This window comes from Symphalangus syndactylus, chromosome 1, assembly GCF_028878055.3.
Source record: "Symphalangus syndactylus isolate Jambi chromosome 1, NHGRI_mSymSyn1-v2.1_pri, whole genome shotgun sequence".
Taxonomy (NCBI): Eukaryota; Metazoa; Chordata; class Mammalia; order Primates; family Hylobatidae; genus Symphalangus; species Symphalangus syndactylus.
Window position 1 is genome coordinate 97,019,370 of NC_072423.2, and position 23,186 is coordinate 97,042,555.

Below are 23,186 nucleotides of genomic sequence, written 5' to 3' on the forward strand. Positions count from 1 at the left end.
GTAACCTCCGCCTCTTGGGTTCAAGTGATTGCCCTGCCTCAGCCTCCTGAGTAGCTGGAATTACAGGCACTTGCCACCAGACTGGCTAACTTTTGTATTTTTAGTAGAGACGGGGTTTCACCATGTTGGCCAGGCTGGTCTCAAACTCCTGACTTCAGGTGATCTGCCTTCCTTGGTCTCCCAAAGTGCTGGGATTACAGGCGTGAGCCACTGCGCCCAGTCATATTCTGTAAGTTTTGAAAAATGTATAAGGACATGTAGCCACCATTGTAGTATCATACAGAATAGTTTCACTGCCCTGTAGATCCTCTGTGCCTCATCTGTTCATCCTCACCTCCCTGTAACCTCTGGTGACCACTAATCCTTTTACTGTCTGCATAGCTTTGTCTTTTCCAGAATGTCATACATTGTTTATGTAGCCTTTTCATATTGGCCTCTTTCACGTGATAATGTGCATTAAGTTTTCTTCATGTCTTTTCATGGCTTTTTAGTGCTGAATAATATTCCATTCCTTTTTAGTGCTGAATAATATTCCATTGTCTGGATGTACCAAAATTTATTCATTCACCTACTTGAAAGATATCTTGGTTGCTTCCCAATTTTGGCAATTGTGGATAAAGATACTGTAAATATCCGCGTGCAGGTTTTTGTGTGGACGTAAGTTTTTCACTTTACTTGGGCAGATACCGAGGAGTATGATTGCTGTATTGTACAGAAAGAGTATGTTTACTGTTTGGAAGAAACTGCCAAATTGTATTCCACAGTGGCTGTACCATTTTATATTCGTACCAGCAATGAATGAGAGTTCCTCTTGCCCCACATTCTTGCCAGTGTTTGGTGATGTGTCTTGGGTTTGGCCATTTTAATGGATGTGTTGTGCTATCTCATTGTTGCTTTAATTTGCAGTTCCTTAATGATGTATGATGTTGAACATGTTTTCAAATGCTTACTTGCTGTCTGTAATGTTTGCTCAGGTCTTTTGTCCATTTTTTAATCAGGTTGTTCATTTTTTTGAGTTTTAAGTGTCTTTATATATAAAATATATTTATATATATAAAATATATATAATATACGTATTTTGAGACAGAGTTTCGCTCTTGTTGCCCAGGGTGGAGTGTAATGGCACAGTCTCGGCTCACTGCAACCTCTGCCTCCTGAGTTCAAGCAATTTTCCTGCCTCAGCCTCTGGAGTAGCTGAGATTACAGGTGCCCGCCACCACGCCCAGCTAATTTTTGTGTTTTAGTAGAGATGAGGTTTCACCGTATTGGTCAGGCTGGTCCCAAACTCCTGACCTCAGGTGATCCACCCACCTCGGCCTCCCAATGTGCTGAGATTACAGGCATGAGCCACAGCGCCCAGCCTTCTTTATATATTTTTGGATAATAATTGATTATCAAATGTGTTGTCAGATTTTGATCAGGATTGCATTGAATCTGTAGATCAAGTTAGGCAGAACTGATATCATGACAATATTGAACCTTCTTATCCATAAACATGGAATATCTCTTCATTTGTTTAGTTCTTCTTTGGGATCTGTCACAGAGTTTTATAGTTTTCCTTATATAGATCTTGTACATATTTTCTTTTATACCTAAGTATTTAATTTTTTGGATATGTTAATATAAATAATTTTTTTTTCATTTTCAAATTCCACTTGTTCCTTGCAGGTGTATAGGAAAGCAATTGATGTTTGTATATTAACCTTGTAGCCTGTAACCTTGGTATAATGGCTTATTAGTTCCAGGACTTTTTTTTTTTTTTCAATTCCTTCAGATTTTCTCCATCATGTTGTCTGTCAACAAAGACAGTTTTATTTTATCCTTTCCAATCTGTATACTTTTTATTTCCTTTTCTTATTGAATTAGCTAGGACTTCCAGTATGATATGATGGAAAAGGATGATGAGAGGGAACATCTTTGCCTGCTTCCTGATCTTAGTGGGAAAGCTTTAATTTCTTACCATCAATTATGATGATAGTTGTAGGTTTTTGATAGATGTTGTTTATCAAGTTGTGGAAGCTTCTTACTATTCCTAGTTTTCTGAGTGTTTTTTGAAATTATGAACAGGTATCGCCTTTTCTGCATCTGTTGATGTGATCGTGTGAGTCTTCTTGAACCTACTGATGTGATGGGTCATATTAATTGATTTAAAAAATTATTTATTTTGAAACAAGAGTCTCACTTTGTCACCTAGGCTGGAGTGCAGTGGGATGATGTTGGCTCACTGCAGCCTTGGCCTCCTGAGCTTAAGCAATCCTCCTGTCTTAGCCTCCCAAGTAGCAGGGACTACAGGCGTGCGCCGTCATGCCCGGCAAAAGAGTTTTGATTATTAAAGCAGCCTTGTCTGGGCACAGTGGCTCACACCTGTAATCTCAACACTTTGGGAGGCCGAGGCAGACGGATCACTTGAGGCCAGGAGTGTGAGACCAGCCTGAGTAACACAGTGAAAACACTTCTTAACTAAAAATACAAGAAAAAAGAAAAAAGCTATGCCTAATTTTTTGAGACTCAAAAAAGAGTCTCAAAAAAAAAATTAAAGCAGCCTTACATATGGGATAAATATTTGGTTGTGGTATATAATTTTTTTAATATATAATGCTTTTTATATATAATTATTTTTATATATTGATTCAGTTTTCCCATATTTTGTTGAGAATTTTTATATCTGTGTTCATGAGAGATGCTGATTTGTACTTGCCTTGTAGTGTCCTTGTCTGATTTTGGTATTATGGTTATGCTGACCTCATAGAATGAATTGGAAAGTATTCTTTCTGCGACCGCCGGGCACAGTGGCTGGCACCTGTAATCCCAGCACTTTGGGAGGCTGAGGCAGGCGGATCACAAGGTCAGGAGATCGAGACCATCCTGGCTAACATGGTGAAACCCCGTCTCTATTAAAAATACAAAAAATTAGCCGGGTGTGGTGGCGGGAGCCTGAAGTCCCAGCTACTCTGGAGGCTGAGGCAGGAGAATGGCGTGAACCTGGGAGGCGGAGCTTGCAATGAGCTGAGATCGTGCCCTGCACTCCAGCCTGGGCAACAGAGCAAGACTCTGTCTTAAAAAAAAAAAAAAAAAGAAGTATTCCGTCTGCTGCTTTCTATTTTCTGGAAAGCAATTTTAGAGAATTGGTATAATTTTTTCCTTAAATATTCAGTAGAATTCACCAGTGAACCCATGTGGGCCTAGTACTTTCTATTTTAGAAGGTTATTATTCAAATTTTAAATTTATAGGCCCTTAAGATTATCTCTTTTTGTGTACATTTTGGCAGATTGTTTCTTTCAAGGAATTGTTCCATTTCATTTAGGTTATTAAAATTTTGAGCATAGAATAGTTGATAATATTTCCTTATTCTTTTAATGCCCATGGTATCTGTAGTAATGTCATTTTTCATTTTTGGTATTGGAAATTTGTGTCTTCTCTCATTTCTCTTTCTTCTCAGCCTGGCTAGAGTTGCGTTGATTTTATTGTTCTTCCTGAAAACCACCTTTTGTCTTTTTCTCTCTTGATTTCCTGTTTTCAGTTTCATTGATTTCTGCTCTAATTCTTCTTTTCTTATGCTTACTTTGGAATTAATTTGCTCTACTTTTGCTGGTTTCCTAAGATAAAAGATTAGATTATTGGTCCTGGATCTTCATTTTTAGTGTATTACTCAATGCTATAAATTTCCTTCTAGACACTGTTTTTGCTGTATCCCACAAGTTTTGGTAAATTGTATTTTTCAAGGCCAGGTGCGATGGCTCATACCTGTAATCCCAGCACTTTGGGAAGCTGAGGTGGGTGGATCACTTGAGGCCAGGAGTTTGAGATCAGCCTGGCCAACATGGCAAAACCCTATCTCCACTAAAAAGACAAAAATTAGCCGGGCATGGTGGCACATGCCTGTAATCCCAGCTACTCGGGAGGCTGAGGCATGAGAATTGCCTGAACCTGGGAGGCAGAGGTTGCAGTGAATGTAGATTGCACCACTGCACTCCAGCCTGGGCGACACAGCGAGACTGTCTCAAAAAAAAAAAAAAAAAATTTTTTTTTTTTTTTTTTTTTTGAGACGGAGTCTCGCTCTGTCGCCCAGGCTGGAGTGCAGTGGCGCGATCTCAGTTCGTTTAGTTAAAAATACTTTCAACTTTCTCTTGAGATTTCTTTTTTGACTCCCATGTTATTTAGAAATATGTTATTTAATCTTCTGGTATTTGGGGATTTTTCAGTTATCTTTCTGTTATTGATTTCTAGTTTAATTTCATTGTGGTCTGATAGTACATTGTATGATTTCTGTTATGTGTTTTAAGACTCAGAGTGTGGGCTCTCTTGGTGAATGTTCTATATGAACTTGAGAAGACTCTGTAATCTGCTGTTGTTGAAATAATGTATAGATGTCAATTATACCCAGTTGAGTTCCGTCACATCCTTACTGATTTTCTTACTGTCCAGCTATTGAGTTCCATCATGTCCTTACTGATTTTCTACCTGCTGGATTTGACCATTTCTTTTTTTTTTTTTTTTTTTGAGACGGAGTCTTGCTCTGTCCCCCAGGCTGGAGTGCAGTGGCGCATCTCGGCTCACTGCAAGCTCCGCCTCCCGGGCTCACGCCATTCTCCTGCCTCAGCCTCTCCGAGTAGCTGGGACTACAGGCGCCCGCCAACACGCCCGGCTAATTTTTTTGTATTTTTTAGTAGAGACGGGGTTTCACCGTGTTAGCCAGGATGGTCTCGATCTCCTGACCTCGTGATCCGCCCGCCTCGGCCTCCCAAAGTGCTGGGATTACAGGCTTGAGCCACCGCGCCCGACCTGGATTTGACCATTTCTGATGCAGGGGTGTTGAAGTTTCCAACTATAATAGTAGATTAATCTGTCCTCCCTTGCTGTTCTATCAGTTTTTGTCTCATGTATTTTGACACTGTTATTAGGCAAATACACATTAAGGATTGTTATGTCTTGGAATATTTCCTCCTTTATTATTATGTAATACCTCTCTTTAGCCTTGATAACTTTTCTTGTTATGAAGTCTGCTTTATCTGCAATTAATACAGCTACTCTTGTTAACTTTTGATTAGAGTTAACATGATACATCTTTTTCCATCCCTTTCCTTTTTTTTTTTTAAACAGGGACTCGCTCTATAGCCCAGGCTGCAGTGCAGTGGCACAGTGATACCTCAGTGTAACCTCCAAGTGTGTGCCACCACAACCGGCTAATTAAAAAAAAATTTTTTTTTGTACAGATTGTGTCTTGCTGTGTTTCCCAGCCTGGGCTTGAGCTCCTGGGCTCAAGCAGTCCTCCTATCTTGGCCTCCCAAAGAGTTGGGATTATAGGTGTGAGCCCAACCCCCCATTCCTTTACTTGTGATCTACGTGTGTCTTTATATTTAAAGTGGCTTTGTTTTCTTATTTTTGGTCTTTATATTTTTATTGGGATCCACAGGGGAACGGCTTCTTCCCTGTCAATGGAGGTGCTCACAGTTTTCTCAGCCACTCCAAGCTTGGGCCCTGGAGCACCTGGGGGGTCCTGATGGTGGCTGGACACATCAGGCATGTTCTCATCATGTAGAAGGGGCACTGGGTAGTTGTAGGGTATGTCCTGATTGATCATGATGGCCTACTTGGTGTAGGGGCTGAGTAGGGGCAGAATCACAGAAGCTGGTGATGGTTAAGGACACATTGGCTCAGGCATTCTTGAGGAATGCAACAAGTCTCGCAGCCATCTTGATCTTGAAGGTGGCAACAGCTAGGTTCCTTGTAGACAACATATAGTTGGGTCTTATTTTTTGATACATTCTGAAAATTGCTCTTTTAATTGGTGTATTTAGACCATTGACCTTTAATGTGATTATTGATATAGTTGGATTAGTATCTGTGATATTTATTGCTGTTTTCCAGGTTTTGCCTTTTTTTTTTTTTTTTTTGAGGCGGAGTCTCACTCTGTCGCACAGGCTGGAGTGCAATGGCGTGATCTCAGCTCACTGCAAGCTCCGCCTCCCAGGTTCACGCCATTCTCCTGCCTCAGCCTCCCAAGCAGCTGGGACTACAGGTGTCCGCCACCACGCCTGGCTAATTTTTTTTGTATTTTTAGTAGAGACGGGGTTTCACTGTGTTAGCCAGGATGGTCTCGATCTCCTGACCTTGGGATCCGCCTGCCTTGGCCTCCCAAATATTTTTTTGTTCCTGCTTTTGTCACATACACTTTTTATGTCTTTTTTGGTTTTAATTGATCATTTTGTATGATTTCCATTTTTATCTTCTTAGCATATTTGTTAAACTATTTTTTTGGCTTTTAAAGGGTTACACTGGAGTTTGCAACATATATTTGCAGTTAATCCATGTCCACTTTCAAATAACACTACAGAGGTAGTACACATACAGGTATTATACCTCATTTTATTGTGGCTCACTTTATTGCATTTTGCAGATACTGTGTGTGTGTGTATGTGTGTGTGTGTGTGTGTGTTCTAACGAACAAATTGAAGGTATTTGCCAGGCTATCAGTGCCATTTTTCCAGTTGCATGTGCTCACTTCATTAGCATTTTTTATTGGTAAAATACTTTATAATTAAAGTCTGTGCTTTTTTTTAAAAGACATAATGGTATTACACACTTAATAGTGCAAATATAATGTTTGCATATGGGAAAACAATACGTTCGTGTGACTCACTTTATTGTGACATTTGCTTTTTTGTGATAGTCTGGAACTGAACCTATAGTATCTCCGAGGTATGCCTTTACCAGTAATAACAAATATTTCTGATTCCTCCTCCTTGTCTCATTGTTGTCATTCATTTTACTTATTCATAAGCACACATAAATACATAAGGAAGCATACTTAATCGAGTACATTGTTATTGTTACTATTTTGAACAAACTACTGTTAAGAATAAGAAAAATCAATTTTTTTTGAACCTTCACTTATTCCCTCTCCAGTACTCTAATCTGTGTTTCCTACTTGGATCATCCTCCTTCTCTCTGAAGTAATTTTGGCAACATAGGTTTACTGGAAACAAATCCCCTCAATTTTGTCTGTCTCTTTCACTTTGAAGGATACTTTTGCAGGGTGCAGAATTCTAGGTTGGTGTTATTTTCCCCCCTCTCAGTACTATAAATATTTCATTCTACTCTTTCCTGCTTGCATGGTTTCTAAGGAGAAGTTAGATGTAATTCTTGCCTTTGCTACCCTGTAGGTAAGGTTCCCCCCACTTTGATTTCTTTTAAGATTTTTTTTTTTATTTTCTGACATTTGACTATGATATTCCTCAGTGGTGTTTTTTTTTTGGTGGGGGGTAAGTGGGGAGGTCATTGCTTGGCTTTTTATTGGCATTGTTTCCTGAGCTTTCTGGATCTATGGTTTGGTGCCTGACAACAATTTGGAAAAATCTCCGTCGTTATTACTTCAAATATTGCTGCTTTCCCCTTTTTTCCAGATATTGCCATCACATATGTTATACCTTTTGTAGTTGTCCCATAGTTCTTGGATATTTTCTGTTTTTTTTTCTTTTGTATTTTTTCTCTTTCCTTTTCAGTTACAGAAGTTTCTATTGTCATATCCTAATGCTCAGATTCTTTCTTCAGCTGTGTTTAGTCTACTGATAGATCCACAGAGGGATTCTTCATTTCTGTTACAGTGTCTTTTTCTCTAGCATTTCTAATTGATTATTTCTTAGAATTTCCATCTCTGCTTCTGTTATTTTTTTGTTCTTGCTTGTTGTCTGCCTTTTTCACTAAAGCCTTTAGCATATTAATCATGCTTTTTAAAAAATTGCTAGTAGCCGGGCATGGCCTGTAATCTTAGCACTTTGGGAGGCTGAGGCAGGCAGGTTGCTTGACTCAGGAATTCGAGACCAACCTGGTCAACATGATGAAACCCCATCTCTAGAAAAAGTACAAAAATTAGCTGGGCGTGGTGGCACACACCTGTAGTCCCAGCTACTTTTGGGGCTGAGGCAGGAGGATCACTTGAGCCTAGGAAGCCGAGGCTGCAGTGAGCCTTGTTTGTGTCACTGCACTCCAGCCTGGGTGAGAAAGCGAGATCCTGTCTCCCAAAAAAAAAAAAAAATTGCTGGTTTGGTAATTCTGCCATTGCAGCCATATTTGACTCTGGTTCTGATGCTTGTTCAGTGTCTTTATTAAAAATTTTTTTTTCAGAGTCTCAGTGTTTAAACCAGAAGGTTAAGTGTCTTTAGCTGTGTGTGTGTGTGTGTGTGTGAGACAGAGTCTTGCTCTGTTGCCCAGGCCGGAGTGCAGTGGTGCAATCATCTTCTAGGTGCAAGGGTCCTCCCACCTCAGCCTCCTGAGTAGCTAGGACTACAGTCAGACACCACTGTGCCCAGCTATTTTTTTAAAAATTTTATTTTTTATAGAGATGGGTGTTGCTGTGTTGCCCAGGCTGGTCCTGAACTCCTGGGCTCAAGCAGTCCTCCTACTTCAGCCTCCTAAAGTGTAGGGAGTATAGGTGTGAGCCACCAGTCCCAGACCATTTTAACTGTTTGGAGTGTACAGTTCAGTGGCATTAAATACATCCACATTGTTGATCAACCATCACCATCATCCATCTCCTGAATGGTTTTCATCTTCCCATACTGAAACACAGTACCCATTAAATCATCTTTTGGCTTCCCTGGGCCACATTGGAAGAAGAGTTGCCTTGGGCCAAACATAAATTACAGTAACACTAACGATAGCTGATGAGCTTAAAAAAAAAAATCACACAAAAAACTCAATGTTTTAATAAAGTTTATGAATTTGTGTTGGGCCTCATTCAGAGCTGTCCTGGGCCACAGGTTGGACAAGCTTGCATTAAACACTAACTCCCGCTCCCGCCCAGACCCTGGCAACTGCCATTCTACTGTCTCCATGAATTTGACTACTCTAAGTACCTCGTCTAAATTGCATCATACAGTATTTGTCCTTTTATCACTGGTTTCAAGCACAGTGTCTTTTTACTCATGTTATAGGATGTGTCCGAATTTCCTTTCTTTTTTTATTTTTAAATTTTTTAGAGACAGAGTCTTGCTCTGTTGCTGGACTACAGTGGCATGATCATAGCTCACTGCAACCTCATATTCCTGGGCTCAACGGATCTTCCCACCTCAACCTCCCTAGTAGCTGGAACCGTAGGTGTGCACCACCATGCCTGGCTAAGTTTTATTTTTATTTTTTGAGGTCTTGCTATGTTGCCCAGGCTGGTCTTGGCTGGCTTCAATTGATCCTTCCACCTTGGCCTCCCAAAGTGCTGGGATTTCAGGCATAAGCCACTGCGCCTGACTAGAATTTCCTTTAAGTCTCACTTATATTTCATTGTATGTATATACAACATTGGTTATCCATTTATCCATCAATGGACACTACATTGCCTCTGCCTTTTGGCCATTGAGAGTGATGCTGCCATGAACATGGGTGTATAAATATCTGTTCAAGTCTCTGCTCTCAGTTCTTTAGGGTATATACCAAGAAGTGGAATGGCTAGATCATATGGCAGCTCTCATTCTACTTTTTTGAGGAGCTGCCATACTGTTTTCCATGACTGCACCATTTTACATTCTCCCAGTGGCACATGAGGGTTCCACTTTGCCCACATTAGCTAGCACCTCTTTTTGAGTGCTTAGACATGAGCTGTACAGTGGTTTTCAAAGCATTGTTGGTTGCTTAAATCTTTCTGGCAGCAAAATCCAGGGAGGTTTTCTTTGTAGAATTTACAAGGTCTGTGTTACTATATTTTCCTGGTTTTCTTTTTTTTTTTTGAGACGGAGTCTCGCTCTGCCGCCCAGGCTGGAGTGCAGTGGCACAATCTTGGCTCACTACAAGCTCCGCCTCCCGGGTTCATGCCATTCTCCTGCCTCAGCCTCCAGAGTAGCTGGGACTCCAGGCGCCCGCCACCACGCCCGGCTAATTTTTTGTATTTTTGGTAGAGACGGGGTTTCACTGTGGTGTCGATCTCCTGACCTCGGGATCCGCCCGCCTCGGCCTCCCAAAGTGCTGGGATTACAAGCGTGAGCCACCGTGCCTGGCCCCTGGTTTTCTTCCTACCATTCTTGGCCTCTCTTAATTTTCTTCGGGGCCGCTTTCACATTTTGTTCTTTGTAGAATTTACAAGATCTGCGTTAGTATATTTTCCTGGTTTTCTTCCTACCATTCTTGGCCTCTCTCTTAATTTTCTTCCGGACCACTTTCACATTTTGTTCTCCAGCCTTATTTTCCACACTGTTCCTTGGGTGGTCTCCACTTTGTTGTTTTTTTTTTTTTTTTTTTTGAGACGGAGTCTCGCTCTGTCGCCCAGGCTCGAGTGCAGTGGCGCAATCTCGGCTCACTGCAAGCTCCGCCTCCCGGGTTCACGCCATTCTCCTGCCTCAGCCTCTCCGAGTAGCTGGGACTACAGGCGCCAGCCACCACGCCCGGCTAATTTTTTGTATTTTTTAGTAGAGACGGGGTTTCACTGTGTTAGCCAGGATAGCCTTGATCTCCTGACCTCGTGATCCGCCCGCCTCGGCCTCCCAAAGTGCTGGGATTACAAGCGTGAGCCACCGCGCCCGGCCGGGTGGTCTCCACTTTCATAGCTGAACTTACCAGGTAGGTGCTAGTGATGCTCATACCTACGTCTAACCCTGATTTTCTGTTGAGTTCCAGTGCTTACTGGGCATTTCCACTTGTGCTCATTCTGCCCTCAAAGCACTTATGACCTTGGAAATGTAGGGTCTAAGTGCTAGTGAGCCTGAATCCTGATACTTCCAAAGACTAGTTATTTGCTCTCTGAGCTTCAGTTTCCTCGCTTACATACGGGAAGGATAACAGTTATTTTAAGGATTAAATGATAGTTCATGTAATGTTTATATTACAGTATACATTGGTGGTAGTTAACATGTCTAGCCATTATCACTATTATTCTTTGTATAAATAATTTCTTCCTCTATTTCATAAATTTTTAAAAATTGTCATGAGATTATGTAATCAAAAGGTGCCGCCATTTTTAATTTTTTAGAGACAGAGTCTTGCTTTGTCACCCAGGCTGGTGTGCAATGGTATGATCATAGCTTCTTGCAACTTTCAGTCCTGGGTTCTAAGTGATCCTCCTGCTACAGTCTCCCAGTAGCTAGGACAATAGGTGTGAGCCACCATGCTTGGGGTAAAAAAAAAAAAATATACACACACACACACACACACACACACACGAGATGCCCAGCGTGGTCTCAAACTCCAGACCTCCCAAAGTACTGGATTACAGGCATGAGCCACTGCACCTGGCCAAGGTACTGTTATTTTTATTTATCTTGTATATCATTATAGTACTCTTTTAAAAAGCTGGTACCTGGCCGGGCACCGTGGCTCACACCTGTAATCTCAGCACTTTGGGAGGCTGAGACGGGCAGATCACAAGGTAAGGAGATCAAGACCAGCTTGGCTAACACAGTGAAACCCTGTCTCTACTAAAAATACAAAAAAGTTAGCCAGGTGTGGTGGCGGGGGCCTGTAGTCCCAGCTACTCTGGAGGCTGAGGCAGGAGAATGGCGTGAACCCAGGAGGCGGAGCTTGCAGTGAGCCGAGATTGCTCCACTGTACTCCAGCCTGGGCGACTGAGGGAGACTCCATCTCAAAAAAAAAAAAAAAAAAAGAATAAATAAAAAAGTATAATTAGATTTTTTTGTAACACAAAGAAAGGATAAATGCTTGATGTTATGGTTACATCATTTACCCTGATGTGATTTTTATACATTACATGCCTGTATCAAAACATCATGGCTGGGCATGGTGGCTCATGCCTGTGATCCCAGTGCTTTGGGAGGCCGAGGCGGGCGGATCACGAGGTCAGGAGATCGAGACCATCCTGTCCCACATGGTGAAAGCCCGTCTCTACTAAAAATACAAAAATTAGCTGGGTGTGGTGGCACGCGCCTGTAATCCCAGCTACTTGGGAGGCTGAGGCAGGAGAATGGCGTGAACCCGGGAGGCGGAGCTTGCAGTGAGCTGAGATCGCGCCATTGCACTCTAGCCTGGGCGACAGAGCCAGACTCTGTCTCAAAAAAAAAAAAGCTGGTACCTATACGCAACTGTATCAGCAATAGATGAATGGACCTATTTCCCTATATTCCCCTCCCAGTGTTAGTTTTAATTATTTGTGATTTGTTTGCTGGTTCACTGGATATAAAGGAATACCTTATGGATTTTCATTAAGAAAATTAATGAAAAATTAATAAAAAGCTAAATATTAATCAAATATTGGCTTGCATTTTGGTTTCTTCTTGACTGATTGCTTGATCACTGGGTTTCTGTTTCTTTGGTTCCCACTAGGTATTGTATAAGCTTAAAAATTATCCTCTGGTATTTTGAGTTTACTCCCCTTTTTGAAAGGACTTTCGCTTTTGTTTTAATCTCTGTACTTTATGTCATTGCTCCTATATTGTCTGGATCTTAACTGTCCCCCAGCCCCATTATTGAGAACTGTATTTACAGCAAGCTCCTTAAAAACAAATTTTATATTTGTTTTTACAATATACAGTTAATTTCTTAGTGTCATCAGCTATAAATGGAGTTATGAGAAATAAATGAAAATTATTCAATAAATATTTCAGTGCCTGTGAAGTACCAGGCTCAAAAATGTTTAAGAACTGCCTGGCACATATGAGATCCTCTGTAAAAGTAGTAGCCGTTGTGATACTTCCACATGTACCATAAAGTTTACTTTTCATAATTTGGGAGGCAGTAGCATGATGGAAATAGGGTGGCATTTTTGTGTCCTTCCCTAGCCACTTTCCTACTGTGTTACCTGGGTCAGTTACTGTCTCTCCAGCTCAGATTATTTGTAAAACATGATATAACTTACAATACAAGATTGTGAGGGTCAAATGCAAATGTGTGAATACATTTGGTAAAGCAAAGTACAGATGCTAAAACCCTTAAAAAACAATCTTAGCACCTTCCTTTGCAAATGTAGATTGCATTATTCTTTTGTAACAGCTTTATTGAGACATAATCACCCACTTAACGCATACAAATTAATGTTTTTTAGTATATTCATGGAGTTGTGCAACTGTCATCACAATCACTTAGAATATTTTCATTATTCCATAGGAAACTCTATACCTGTTAGTAATCACTTTTCATTTTTCTCTCATCCCACGTACTTTCTGTTCCTATAGATGTGCCTATTCTGGGCATTTTATATAAATGGAATCATACAAACGTGGTCTTTTTTTGGGACTAGCTTTTTCCCTCTTAGCCATGTTTTCAAGATTTATCTGTGTAACATATATGAGTACTTCATTTCTTTCTTTTGTCAAATAATACTCATTATGTGGGGAACATTACCTTTTATTTATTCATTCATCAGTTGATAGATACTTGGATGTTTCTGAGTTTTGGCTTTTATGAATAATGCTGCTGTAGACATTTATGTACAAATTTTTCTGTGAAAGTATGTTTTAATTCTCTTGGATACATACCTAGGAGTAGAATTGTTGGGTCATATGGAGCTCTGTGTTTATCCTTTTGAGAAACTGCGAGACTATTCTCCAAAGTGTCTACACCATTTTACATTCCCACCAGCAATGTGTAAGGATTCTGATTTTGTCACATCCATGCCAACACTTTTGTTTTTTGAGGCAGAGTCTCACTCTGTTGCCCAGGCTGGAGTGCAGTGGTGCAGTCACAGCTCACTGCATGATAGCTTTGACCTCCTGGGCTGAAGTGATCCTCCCACCTCAGCCCCCGAAGTAGCTGGGACCACAGGCATATGCCACCATGTCTGGCTAATTTTTTTGAGTTTTTCTTTTCTTTTCTTTTCTTTTTTTGTTGTTGTTAAGACAAGGTTTCACTACGTTGTCCAGGCTGGTCTTGAACTCCTGGGCTCAAGCGATCCTCTCCTCTCGCCTTGGCTTCCCAAAGTTGTTGGGATTACAGGTGTCACCCACCATGCCCAGCCTTTCCCATCTCTCCTTCCTTTTTGAGATGGGATCTCTCTGTATTGTCCAGGCTGGACAGAGACTCATGGATTCAAGCAATCCTCCTGCCTTAGCCTCTCTGGTGGCTGGGACTGTAGACGTGCCACTGCGCTTGCCTGATTTGTTTTTTTTTTTTTTTTTTGGAGACAGTCTTACTCTGTCATGCAGGCTGGGGTGCAGTAGTGCAATCTCAGCTTGCTGCCACCTCCGCCACCTGGGTTCAAGCAATTCTTGTGCCTCAGCCTCCTGAGTAGCTGGGATTACAGGTGTGTGCCACCGCATCTGGCTAATTTTTGTATTTTTAGTAGAGTCGGTGTTTTGCCATGTTGGCCAGGCTGGTCTCAAACTCGGCCTCAAGCACTTCACCCACCTTGGCTTCCTAAAGTGCTGGGATTATAGCAGTCTACTGTGCCTGGCCTCACTTGCCCATTTTAAAATTGTGGTGTTTGTCTTTATTACTGAGTTGTAGGAGTTTCTTTTCTATTCTGTATTCTTGTCTTTTTTTTTTTTTTTTTTTTTTTTTTTTGAGACAGAGTCTTGCTCTGTCGCCCAGGCTGGAGTGCAGTGGCGCTATCTCGGCTCACTGCAAACTCCGCCTCCCAGGTGCATGCCGTTCTCTTGCCTCAACCTCGCGAGTAGCTGGGACTACAGGCGCCCGCCTCCACATCTGGCTAATTTTTTTTTTTTTTTTTTTTTTTTTTTGAGACGGAGTCTCGCTCTTTCACCCAGGCTGGAGTGCAGTGGCGCGATCTCGGCCCACTGCAAGCTCCACCTCCCGGGTTCAGCCATTCTCCTGCCTCAGGCCTGCCACTGCACTCGGCTAATTTTTTTTTTTTTTTTTTTTGTATTTTTAGTGGAGACAGGGTTTCACCGTGTTAGCCAGGATGGTCTCAATCTCCTGACCTCGTGATCCACCCGCCTTGGCCTCCCAAAGTGCTGGGATTACAGGAGTGAGCCACCGTGCCCGGCCTCCGTATTCCTGTCTTTTGAGACAGGGTTTCACTCTGTCACCTGGCTGGAGTGCAGTGCTGCGATCACTGCTCACTGCAGCCTCGACTTCCTGGGCTCAGGTGATCTTCCCACCTCAGCCTCCTGAGTAGCTGGGACTACAGGCCTATGCTACCACGCCCGACTAATTTTTTTGTATTTTTTGTAGAAATGAGGTTTTACCACGTTGCCCATGCTGGTCTCAAACTCCTGGGCTCAAATGGTCCGCCTGCCTCGGCCTCCCAAAAATGCTGGGACTACAGGCATGAGCCACTGCGCCCAACCTTGTATATAAGTCTTTGTCAGATATATGATTTGTCAGTATTCCATTCTTTGGGTTTTCTTTTCACTTCTTGATGGTGTTATTACTGAAGGATGAAAACTTCTAATTTGAAGTGCAATTTATGTTATTTTTCTTTTATCTCGTGTTTTTGGTGTCATATCTAAGAAAGTTTTGCCTAATCTGTGGCCACAAAGATTAACTCCTGTGTTTTTTTCTGAGTTTTGATTGCCTCATTTTTAATGACTATATTTCATTGGATAGATAAAAGAAACTTGGTTCGGATGAGATCATTGTTTTTTATTGTTGGATATTTAGGAACCATGTATTTGTGGATGACCTGGATTGTTTGTTCTGTGGTTTTCCCCACAGTGTCATCTTCCTCTATATTTAGACATTTCTTTTTCTATTATAAGCTCTTTGGACATTATTATATATGACTTTGTGCTCAGTATAAACACCTTAGAATAAAAGAATAATTGGACCAAGGGGTATATAGATTTTAACACCTTTTTGTTATCAGTGGCCAGAAAAATTACCCTAGTTACCATTTTACCAGCAGTTCCAGTCAGTTTTATGTTAATACATTTTAAAACTTGTTTTATTAGGGGTAAATTTGAACATGCAGAAATTGAACAGTATAATGAAACTATCAGTTACCCAGCTCCAACAACCATACACTCAAGGCCAGTCTTGTCCCACTTAACTTCCCCACTTCTCTTCTATATTATTACTGTTTAAAAACTCTATTGAATTACAATAGAAATATGGAAAAGTACATATAATAAGCAGATTTTCATAAGCTGAAATCCATCTGGGCAAGCAGCCACCACATGTCTCCTTGTGTCCACTTCCAGTCACACCCTCTCTAGGGGCAGCCGGTATTCTAACAGCTAATAGCACTGATTAGTTTTGCCCAGTTTTGTTTCTATTGAATAGAGTCTTACAGTAGGTACTCCTGTGTCTTTCTCTTGCCATTGTTTGTAAAACTACTGAAGTCATTGCATACAGTTGATTGTTACTGTTGCTTCACAAAATTTTGTCATATGAAATTGTTCTGTTGTTGATGGACATTGGATAGATGGTAGTTTTGGGCTGTTACAGATATCGCTGCTCTGAACATTCAGTTTGTGTCTTTTGGTCAACAACATACGTATGCATTTCTGTTGTTCAGTATACCTAAGGGTGAAATTGCTAGGGCATAGAGGTATATGTATAGTGGTGGCATCTACTAAAGCTATTGTACCAAATTAGGCTTCCATCAGCAGTGTGTGAAAGTTCCGCTTACTCTGGATCCTCTCCAGTATTTCATCCTTTTCATTTTAGCCATGCTGGTAGCTGTGTAGAGCTGTCTTAGGGCAATTTTAATTTACAATAGTGAGGTCGTACGTTTATTGGTCATTTGGATATCCTTTTTTATGAAATGTATATTTAAGCCTTTTATTTTTTTCTATTATCTTTTTTCTGTTTGTATTACCTTTCTATTTTTTGCTGCATAATAAATTATCCCCAAACGTAGTGGATTAAAACAGCAACAAACATCTTGCAGTTTCTGGGAGTCAGAAACTTGGGAGAGGCATGGTTGTCTGCTTCTGGCTAGGGTGTGATTAGCCCTCTGAAGCCTTCATAGATCCGCTGGAGGATCTGTTCTAAGGTGGCTCATTTACATGCCTGGCAAGTAGGTTCTGGTTCTGGCTGTTGGTGGGAGACCTCAGGTCGTTTTCACATCATTTTTTGCCAGGGATGTCTGAGTCTCCTGTTCTCAGGACATGGTGATAACTTCCCACTGAGAGAGTGATTGAAGAGAAAGAGCCCTGAGTGGAAGCTATCATTTTTGTGACCTAGTCTTGGAAGTCACATAGCATCTAGCTTTGCGATGTTCTGTTTGTTAGAGGCACATTGTGGACTTTTAAAAAAGTGACAGGGTCTTACTCCGTCACCCAGGCTGGAGTGCAGTGGCGTGATCACAGCTCACTGCAGCCTTGACCTTCCCGGCTCAAGGGATCCCCCCACTTCAGCCTCCTGAGTAGCTGGGCCCACAGTTGCGCGCACTACCACGCCCGGCTCAGTTTTGTATTTTTTGTAGTTAGGTTTTTGCCATGTTTCCCAGGCTGGTCTCAAGCTCCTGGGTTTGAGCATTCCTCCCACCTCAGCCCTCCAAAGTGCTAGGGATTATAGGCAAGAGCCACTGTGCCCAGCTGAGATGTATTTTAAAACAACACTTAGTAGGATTGTTGTATTTTGGACAGGCATCTCTTGTCAGATGTATATATTGTGAATATCTTTACCTATTCTGTGGGTCCTCATTGTGTCTTTTGAGGTGAAGGAGTTCTATTAAATTTTTTTTCCTTTATAGTCAGTTTTGGCTATTATATTTTGAAGATATTCAAATAATTATTGCTGCTTCTATAAATGTGTTAGTATATGTTCTCAGAGAAAAAGAACTCTTAACCGTAACAACCACAAAGCCTCACATCTTAAAAATAAAATGAACACACATTTGCTTGATATTATTCAATGCTTAGACTTGAAAGTTCTAGTTGTTATATGTGATAAGTTTTTTGTGTGATTTTCTAACTTTGGCAGTGGCAAATCAGGATCCAAATAAGAGCTGCCTTTTATTTTTTTTGTCTATGGGTTTCTCATTTTTTGCTCTTCTCCCACCATGCCGTCCATTTGTGGGAGGACTGGGCTCTTTGTTTTGTGGTATTCCCCACAGTGTTGTGTAGCCTCTGTTTTCTGTGCACTAGTAGTTGGATCTTGACGAGGTTTCTCTTGGAGAATAAACTTTGTTGGACTCTCACTTTAAAACTTCTTTTTTTTTTTTTTTTTTGAGACGAAGTCTCACTCTGTTGCCCAAGCTGGAGTGCAGTGGTGTGATCTCAACTCACTGCAACCTCCACCACCTGGGTTCAAGCAGTTCTCCTACCTCACCCTCCCAAGTAGCTGGGACTATAGGTGCGTGCCACCACGCCCGGCTAATTTTTGTATTTTTAGTAGAGACGGGGTTTCACCATCTTGGTCAGGCTGATCTTGAACTCCTGACCTCGTGATCTGCCCGCCTCGGCCACCCAAAGTGCTGGGATTACAGGCGTGAGCCACTATGCTCAGCCTAAAATTTTATCTGAAAATGGTGCTGCTGCTTTGGTTGTGATCTGTCTCTGGAGGTTGAATGTGGAGCTAAACTGAAATTTTTAAGGGCTTCTAACCTAAATCACATTGAAATTCATTTAGACCAGAGCTATTCAATACTTAAAGGGTAATGGTGTTCATTTTGGAAGGCACTTCCACCGCCTTCCTTTTCTGTGTGTTTGGGAGGCCAGTGGCAGTCTGGTCATCTTGAGTGCATCATGCCCTCACTGGCAGTTCAGAATGTTGCAGGGCATCATCAGCATGGATTTCGCTATTGTTAGTTTTTTCATGTTTATTGTCTACTTGTTTTCTCCTTGTGCTGTCTGCTGGCTTTCCTTCTCTTGTTGCCAGTTTTGAAGTTGTGATGAACAGTATGTTAAGGGTTGATAACTCAAAATTCTTAAGTTCTTTGTAGGTTAACATTGAATTTTTAGTGTTCTCCAGTCTCTTTCTTTTCTAACAGAAACTTTCATGATGAAAAATTAGAAGAATAAATTACATTGTGATTAACCCTGCACGTTGAAGTAGTAGACAAATTATTATTATTTTGAGACGGGGTCTCACTCTGTCATGTAAGCTGGAGTGCAGTGGCATGATCTCGGCCAGTGCAACCTCTGCTTCCCAGGTTCAAACGATTCTCATGCCTCAGCCCCCTGAGTAGCTGGGATTACAAGCGTGCGCCACCACACCTGGCTGATTTTTGTAATTTTAGTAGAGATGGGGTTTCACCATGTTGGCCAGGCTGGTCTCGAACTCCTGGCCTCAAGTGATCTGCCCGCCTTGGCCTCCCAAAGTGCTGGGATTACAGGCGTGAGCCACTGTGCCTAGCCTTCAAATTATTTCTTAAAATGCGTGTGTATCCAGAGTTTAAACTGAAAGAGTTGTTTTCTTAATTCCAACTGTATTTTTAAAGTATCATTCAACTTCAAGTAATAATTAAATTTTTCATGTTTTGTTTATAAGTGAATGTATGTAAATGATACCAATTTTTGGCCACTAATTCATTCAGCAGATACCTTGGGTGCCTACCCTGTGCCAGTCCTGTGCTTCCTGTGCTTTGGTCATACAGTAAGTCCTCACTTAACGCCATTAACGGGTTCTTGGAAACTGCAAACTTAAGCAAAATGACATAGAACTGAACCAGTTTTGTCTGCCTCATCAGTGTTATAATGGAATGGCATTATTCAAGATACTGTATGTTGTTTTGCTTAAAGTCGCAGTTTGAAAAAACCTGTTGACACTATTAAGTGAGGACATAACTGTGTACATGGTTAAAGATGATGGACGTGGTGCTGGTACCCTCGTGAAATGCTCAGGACAGCGAAAGACAATGCAGGCTATGTATGTAATCTTAAATTTTCTAGTAGCCACATGAAGAAAGTAAAAAATGCATAAAATTAATATGTTTTATACAACCCAATATGTCCAAAATATTGTTTCAACATATAATCAGTAGGAAAATTGAGATGTTTTCACATTTTTTGTACTACATCTTTGAAATCCGTTGCATATTTTATACTCTTAGTACCTCTTAGATGAAACTAGTCCTATTTCAAGTGCCCAAAAGCTGTATGTGGCCACCGTAGTAGAGAGCATATATCAGAATTATTATCATTATTGTTCATGCTCACATGGGAGTTGCAGAAGGCCCTCCAAGAACCCAAGTAAACAGTGGGTTGGAAGGGCCAGAGGAGACTGGGGGATGAATTAGGAAGCTGTGTCCAAAGGGTATCTTAAAAGATCTTTATGGATGAATGCACACTCCAGTTTACCTTATTCCAGGCCATGGCAAAAGATGCAGAGAAGGGAAAGTATAAGGCGGAACTGACAATGTTTTGGCGAATTGGATTGGAAGGGAAAAGAGGAGCCAGGGCTGTTTTCCAGGCTGCCTTTCACAACTAGGGTGTGCCTTTTACTGAGATGGGGAGGGCATGGTGAAGAGGAGGTTTGGTTGGATGGGCAGCGTGTGATGGAGAGCAAAAGCTCCATTTTGGAGATTAAATACCATGTGCTTGTGAGATATCCAAAGGGAAATGTCTGCCAGTCATTGGGTTACCTGTGTTTGAAATGCCTTGATGGTTGTTTTGGTTTTATAAATTTGGACCTTAGTTGTGTTTATGGAGAGGAATTTTTGTTTGTTTGTTTTTGTTTTTGTTTTTGAGACGGAGTCTCACTCTGTTGCCCAGGCTGGAGTGCAGTGACGTGATATTGGCTCACTACAACCCCCGGAAATGGCTTCGTTTATTCAACAGATCTTGTCTTGAATCTCCCAGCACTTTGTTTTAGTTGCTGGGGAAACAGCACAAATAAAACAAATGTGAATTTACTTCGAGCAAATGTGGTGCACTCAGGAAAGTGTGCTAAGTCCACAGCCTGACCTCTGTGGGAGCCTCTGTGTTATCAGTGGGACAGAAGAAGGAAGGAAGGAAGGAAGGAGAGGAGCAGCCCTCCAACTAGGGAGATTGAGAAATGGCCAGTGAGAAAACAACCAGTGTGTGACACCAGAGAAGCCAGGCGAGGAGAATGTTCTAATGAGGAGGGTCTTCTGGGGGACTGCCTTGCATGCTGCTGAAGGTGAGGTGTATGTGAGAACAGAAGAGTTTCATTTGGATTTAGCCCCATCTGGAGGTTGTCAGTGACCTGAAAGAGCAGTTTGAGCTGAGTGGTAGAGAGATCGCAGATTGGAATGAGGTGAAGAGGGAATGCTATCAGACAAAGAACTCTTTTTCTTTTTTTAAAATAACCCCTACAAATCATTGAGAAGACCAACCCAGTAGAAAAGTAGACAAAGGATATAAACAGACAGATGGCAGAAAAGTGAATTATAAATGGTTCTTCAACATATGAACAGTGCCCAACCTCACTGAAGAGAAAAGCAAATGCATTGTTGACCAGGTGTGTGGAAACAGGCTTTCACACATCACTGGGGGAATATGGGTAGGGCTGACCTCCGTGGAGAGCCACTTGGCTGTGTACCTCATTGGAGAGCCACTTGACCATGTACCTAATTAGAAGCGCACATTCTTTGATCCAGCAGATCCACTTCTGGAAATACTGGCACATTTTTGTAATAGCAAAAAGTGAAAACTAAATAGTCATCAGTGGTGGCCTGGTTAAATCAGCAGTAAAACAAAGGAACGTCTATACCAGGTAAAGCATTATATTCCTGAAGAAAGTAGAAATTGTTTGTTTTTTTTCTTACTGCGCTGTAAGTCAGGTTCTTTGAGAGTTACTTTTTTTTTTTCATTAAAGATTTTCAAGATTGAGAAATATACAGCTGGGTCTGGTATAGGCCACACAACGTATATAGAAAGGTACCTTTGAAAAGAGCTGTGTAGAGCTTGTCCTTCAGCCCTGACCCTCTCCTTTTTCATGTTTCACTTAAGTCAATAGGCTATATTCCCTTCTCCAGATACCTGTTAGGATTCTTTTGAGTGGATTCTTTCCTATTTCATATATTTACTGGGTTATACACCACAGGAAAGGATATCTTACAATATCTTTATGGATGAATGCACACTTTGGTTTACCTTATTGCAGCTAAAAGTAACTGTACCTCCTGTCAAGAGAGCATCCCGTTTTACTTGGTTTGGCTCATTGACAAAGTAAGCAAAGCTCCTGATGCAATTTGAGAGCCCTGAAAGCAGCAGTGGGGATTCTACTATAGCTGTCTAGTGTAGGAAGATTTTCTTGGTCAAGTTTTTGTTGGGGGAAAGAACAGTCCAAACCTTTGTGAGCTGTGTGTTCTCATCCCAGCTACATGCACCTGGCTGTATAGAACTTTTTGCAGTTTGGCCTTCTTTGGACATAGCAGTGTTTTTACATGTGGACTAAAGCAAAAATGAAAAACTAGGCACATGCCAGTAGACCAAATCAGCCTCCTAGCAGAGCACATTGACATTGTACAACTTTACATCCTCTGTCATTGGGGTCTGGTTTCAATTTACTTCATTTCTTAAGAGTTTAAACTGGTATTTATAATTTATTTTTCTTTATTTCTTTGAGTATCTTGGTTTCACTTATTTTATTTGTTCTTTTCTATGTCGTCTTAGATCTAAAGGAATGAAGAATTTTGGGATTTGAAGTGTCTTAAGTAATCATTTAGTCTAAACCTCTCATTTACAGATAAGAAAACAAGCTCAGAGAGATGTGGTGACTTGCTCAAATAGTGACAGAACTTCCTCGGCCATATGGAGGGGTCATATAATACCCTTGTGTCATCAGTTTGAGGTACCTCCCATAATTTTAAGGGGTATGTAGCTTTAATTACATTACTACTGTTTGAAGAATATTAATTTATATGCTGCACTAGTTCATTTAGAATCGTGGGCACAATCGAGTTGAACTCTTACATTTTTTGGTTGAGAAAGTTAAGACCTAGAAGATGAGAATTTATTCATCCCAAGATTACAGGCCATAAACATTTATTCTGTGCTTAGATTTTTAAAAATTGAATTATTTTTATTTATTTATTTAGAGAGACAGGGTCTTGGTATGTGTGTGCTTAGTTTTAACGTGAGAGCAGTGCTGTCCAGTAGAACTTTGTATTAGGTTGGTACAAAAGTAATTGCAGTTTTTGCAATAAAAAGTAATGACAAAAACCATGATTACTTTTCACCAACCTAAGTAGTTAAATTTTAACCTAAGTAGTTAAAATTAATTTAAAATTCAGCTCCCGGGGGAGTGGGGTGGAACAACAACAAAAAACCAGCTCCTTTGCCTTCCTAGCCACGTTTCAGGTGCTCAGTAACTGTGTGTGGCTGTGGAACTGGACAGCTCAGCCGTAGCGTGTTTCCCTTTCTTGTTAATCTTTTTTTAGAAATGCTAATGGTGGAGACTAAGGCATACGAGTATGACTGGAATTGCCAGCTACACA

General features: G+C 41.1%; 1 protein-coding gene across 50 annotated transcripts in view; it reads left to right on the forward strand.

Moving 5' to 3' along the window:
- The window catches only part of PPP6R3 (protein phosphatase 6 regulatory subunit 3), a 164,169-nt gene that overhangs the window by 25,710 nt on the left and 115,273 nt on the right, over positions 1 to 23,186 (forward strand). For 27 of the 50 annotated variants that reach the window (XM_063644315.1, XM_055270654.2, XM_055270675.2 and 24 more), the window contains one exon: positions 22,436 to 22,562. The exons of 18 other annotated variants lie outside the window; for them this stretch is intronic. The gene's annotated coding sequence lies outside the window, so the exon portion shown is untranslated. The remainder of the gene's footprint in view (positions 1 to 22,435; positions 22,563 to 23,186) is intronic. 5 more of the 50 variants (XM_063644225.1, XM_063644263.1, XM_063644243.1 and 2 more) reach the window with 1 other exon arrangement.